Source organism: Rhinopithecus bieti, unplaced genomic scaffold (genome assembly GCF_001698545.2).
Source record: "Rhinopithecus bieti isolate Rb0 unplaced genomic scaffold, ASM169854v2 scaffold_41082, whole genome shotgun sequence".
Classification (NCBI taxonomy): Eukaryota; Metazoa; Chordata; class Mammalia; order Primates; family Cercopithecidae; genus Rhinopithecus; species Rhinopithecus bieti.
The window spans coordinates 1,144,806-1,149,871 of NW_016817890.1; positions in this window are offsets into that span (position 1 = coordinate 1,144,806).

Here is a 5,066-nt window from a genome sequence, read left to right on the forward strand (position 1 = left end):
TTTTTTTAATTTTTTTTTTTTATTATTTTTTTTTTTTTTGAGATGGAGTTTTGCTCTTGTTGCCCAGACTGGAGTGCAGTCCCTTAATCTCAGCTCACTGCAACCTCCACCTCCCAGATTCAAGCAATTTTTCTGCCTCAGCCTCTGGAGTAGCTGGGATTACAGGCACCCGCCACCTTACCCCCCTAATTTTTTGTATTTTTAGTAGAGACGAGGTTTCACTATGTTGGCCAGGCTGGTCTTGAACTCCTGATCTCAGGAGATCCACCCACCCCAGCCTCCCAAAGTGCTGGGATTATAGGCGTGAGCCACCGCACCCAGCTTTAGCTGGCATTTTTCTACAAAGAGGAGCTTCAACTAGAAATGAACCACAGTTTCTCCTTAAATGCTTAATTCTCTAAGGAAAGGGTTTTGTTTTTTTCTTTGTAAACAGGAGATTCTAGAATGTGTTTGTATGCTGAAAGGATAACTCTTGGAAGGAAAAGCTGGATGGTACGAGAGATGGAGTTACAGAGGTGTAACATCCCTGGAAGGTGAGAGGATTTAGAGTCCAAGCGGGGAAGAAGGAGATGGGGTAGGATGTTGGAGGACAAAAGAAAAAGTGTGAGCTGCCCATCTGGGCAGAGTGATAGGGCCCGCTTACTAAGAAATGCACCAGAAGATTGCTGGGCCTGGTTAGTGTCTTACTGAGGCTGGGAGCTGTGGCCCTGTCTGCATAGCAAGCAGTTTTCTCCTCCACATTCAGAAGGTAAGTGAGGTCGGGCACGGTGGCTCATGCCTATAATCCCAACACTTTGGGAGGCCGAGGCGGGTGGGTCACCTACGGTTGGGAGTTCGAGACCAGCCTGACCAACACGGAGAAACCCTGTCTCTACTAAAAATACAAAATTAGCTGGGCGTGGTGGTACATGCCTGTAATCCCAGTTACTTGAGAGGCTGAGGCAGGAGAATCACTTGAACCTGGGAGGAGGAGGTTGCAGTGAGCTGGGATCGTGCTATTGCAATCCAGCCTGGGGTACAAGAGCAAAACTCTGTCTCAAAAAAAAAAAAAAAAAAAAAGTAAATGGTTAGATTCCTGCAGGCCTGGGTTTTCCAGGCAGGTACACTGGAGGGAGAGGGAGGCAGGACAGTGCCAGGTCTTTGCAACAAATGACCATAAGGACTGACAGCAGAATCTAGGCTGGCTGAAAGCAGGAGTGAGAAGAGGAGGAGAGTGATGGTTAGCTGGGAAATGGATGAGAGAGGTCTCATTGGGCTTGCTGGGCTTTGATTTTTGATTTTGGTATCAGTTTTTAGAATTGTTTTATTTATTTATTTAGAGACAGGATCTTGCTCTGTCACCCAGCCTAGAGTGCAGTGGTACAACCATGGCTCACTGCAGCCTTGATCTCCTGGGCTGCCCAGGCTGGTCTCAAACTCCTGGCTTCAAGTGATCCTCCCGCCTCAGCCTCCCAAAGTTCTGGGATTACAGGTGTGAGCCACCACACCCGACTTAGAATTGTTTTCAAAGAGCTTGTGAGTACATGGGCTGAAAGGATAGGAGACTGTGGTCAGAGAGTTGAGGTTTAATTGAATGAATGAATGAATGATAGTGAACACTTATGTGGTATTTACTTTGTGCCAAACACTCCTCTAACAGCTCACTGATTTCTCCCAAGACTTCTGTGAGGTGAGGTCTACTAAATTTCCATTTTACATATGAGGAAACTGAGGTACAGAAAGGTGAAATAACTTGGGCAGGGCCCAGTGGCCCACACCTATAATCCCAGCACTTTGGGAGGCCGAGGCAGGTGGATCACTTGAGGTCAGGAGTTTGAGACCAGCCTGGCCAACATAGTGAAACTCTGTCTCTACTAAAAATACAAAAATTAGTGGGATGTGGTGGCTCATGCCTGTAATCCCAGACACTCAGGAGGCTGAGGCAGGAGAATCACTTGAACCTGGGAGCTACAGGGAGCCGTGATCACATCACTGCACTCCAGCTTGGGAGACAGAGCAAAACTCTGTCTCAAAAAAAAAAAAAAAAAAAGGTGAAATAACTTGTCCAAGGTCTTGGAGCTAGGAAGAGGCAGAGTTGGTCTGCAAAGCAGGCAGTCTGGGCCCAGAGTCTGTGCTCCTAATCAAGGTTATTCTGAAAGGATGAATGAGGGCATAGAATCCACTTGTCTCATCCTAAGAAGTGCTAGCTGTCTCCTAACCTCAGACTGGGTCAGAGCCCTAATCTCGTCAAGAGAGGTCCAGAGACAAAAAACAATGAACACAGAAATACGTAATTCCAGATGGTGATAGCCATGGAGGAGACAAACTGGATGCTGAGACCAAGAATAAGGAGACCTTAGATGGAGCAGTCAGGGGAGGCTTCCCTGAGGAGATGGCACTTCAATTGAAGAATAAAAAGGAAGCAGTACCGTGAAGAGCAAGGAGAAGAGAAGCCTAGGAAGAGGGAACACCATGTAAAAAGGCCATGAGAAAAAAATTCAATGTACTCTAGGAACTGAAAAAGATCCGAATGTGGGTAAAGGGAAAGATGGCTCAAGGTGGGACTGCGGAGGAGGCAGGGGCCAAGCACACAGGGCCTCAGAGGACAGGACAAAGCTGCTGGATTTTGTCATTCTTTATTATTATGGTATCGTATATATTGTATTTTTATTTTTCCAAGCAAAATGAAAGGTAAGCCACGGGGAGATTTTAAGCAAGGGACTAATGTGGCCCAACATATATTTTAAAAAGTAGAAGCAATTTCTATTTATTTATGTATTTTTGAGACGGAGTCTTGCTTTGTCGCCCAGGCTGGAGCCCAGTGCTGCGATCTCAGCTCACTGCAACCTCCGCCTCCCGAGTTCAAGCGATTCTCCTGCCTCAGCCTTCTGAGTAGCTGGGATTACAGGCACCGGCGCCACGCCCAGATAATTTTGGTATTTTTAGTAGAGACGGGGCTTCACCACGTTGGCCAAGCTGGTCTCGATCTCCTGACCGCAAGTGATTCGCCCGCCTCGGCCTCCCAAAGCAATGGGATTACAGGAGTCAGTCACGGTGCCCCACCTGAGAAGCAATGTTGTTATTTTGTTCTTCCATTCATTTGCTTATTCAGTCATCAGTTCTTGAATTTCTTTATTCATTCTTTCTTACCTTCCATTATTCAGTTTTTCACTGGGCTTTCCTTTGTTCACCTGTTCATTCCTTTGTCCTTTGGTTGATTCATGTGTTCCTATACACAGAAAGCCTGCTACTGTGTGCCGGGCCTTGTGTGGGTACTGGAGGCATCTACAAGAGCCAGACCCCTGCCCTTGAGGAAAACATATCCCACACACCCATCCCCCAGGAACCAGTGGTGCACCAGGCACAAGATGCTGAGGTTCTGCTGGGGGTGCGGAGTGGGTAGGAGGCAGCAATCAGGAAAGGCCTCTTGAGCAGATGCCTGTGAGCCAGACCTTGATGGATGACACAGCGAGCATGATAGATTGGGGGGATCCCCCAAGAGCAGGGACCAGTGTCTCATCTCTGTTTTCCCTAAGGCTGGCACCTAAGACACAATGATAAATGTTTGCTTGTTTGCTAATTGAACATGTGGGCCAATGGCCAGGCAGGGAGCATTTGATGGCGGAGGTGATGCTGCCCGGCTAGGGTAAGGCCACTCTTCCAGAGACCCTGTACCGCCACTGGTTCCTCTGTCTTCCTCCTCATCCCTCCTCCCATTTCCTAAGAGAAAAGCATTCTTATCTCCATCCCACCACTCTGTTACCCCAGTCACATTGGGACATACTTGAGCATGTGAGTGCATGCACACACATCCCCACACGCTCCTGCCCATGCATGGAAACACACCTGCCTGCATGCGGTGGCCTAGTTGTTGGTTCCAAAAGCAAAGTCATCATGTCATTGCTTTCTCTCTTTCTCTCTGTCTCTCTCACACACACACACACTCTCTCCTCTGTGTTTACACACACTCTCCCTGCCTCTCACCACATCCCAACTGACACATACCTCTCCACCAAACAGCCCTCCCCACCACACCTCTTCCTCTCCTGGACAGCAGGGATATTCCAGGTTCTTGCTTTAAGGCTGAAGTAACAGTGGTGGGAGTGGGGACTGAACCCCAGGTTGAGGAAGGGTCAGGGATCCCTACCAGACAGAGAGACTGGAACTGATAGAGGATGCTACTGTTTCTCTTTTGTTTTAAAATCTTTTCCACATGTTCTAAGATACTCAGTTTTCTTTAAAAAAAAATATCATTTTCTGCAACAAAACCCACATTCTTTTTTTTCTTTTTCTAAGGCAGGGTCTTTCTCTGTCACCCAAGCTAGAGTGCAGTAGCTCAATCACAGCTCACTGCAGCCTCGACCTGCCTGACTCAAGGGATCCTTCCACCTCAGCCTCCACAGTAGCTGGGACCACAGGTGTACAACACCACACCCAACTAATTTAAAAAACAAAATATGGTGTCTCCCTATGTTGCCTACGCTGGTCTGAAATTCCTGGACTCAAGCAATCCTCCCACCCAGCCTCCCAAAGTGCTGAGGTTACAGGCTGAGCCACTGCCCCCTGCCCAGTTACTCAGTTTTCTAAAACTTGGGTGTGTGGGGAAGGCTGACACCCTTCCCAGTCCTCTGAAAGGCAGCTTCCTAATGGAGGGTCCTCTGCTGCTCACCGCCCTGTGTCCCCAGTGCCCAGCCCCTGAGGAAGGCAAGGCATGCTGACAGGGTCCAAGTGATCCATGTCCAGTGGCTCTGGTGACAGCAGTCTGAAGTCAACTGGCTGTGAGAACTCGAGTAAGGCCAGTCCCGATCTGGTCCTCAGTGATGGAGAAAAGCCCCTCTTAACCTCCAATTCAATGATCCTAAAAGAACAGGTGCTTCAGGGGTGCGAAAACTGCACTTTTGGAGGGGGCCTTTGGGAAGGCCGTGCTGGGGACTCAGGTCTGGAGGTGACAGAGCCGACCTCCCGTAACCCGGGGAGGAGGAAGGTGGGGGGTGGGCCTGGGATCTGAGGGCGCCTCCTCGCTGCGGGCAGCTGGCTTGGGGCCGGGGCGTTACTGTCTCCCCCCCACCACCACCGCCCGCCCGCCG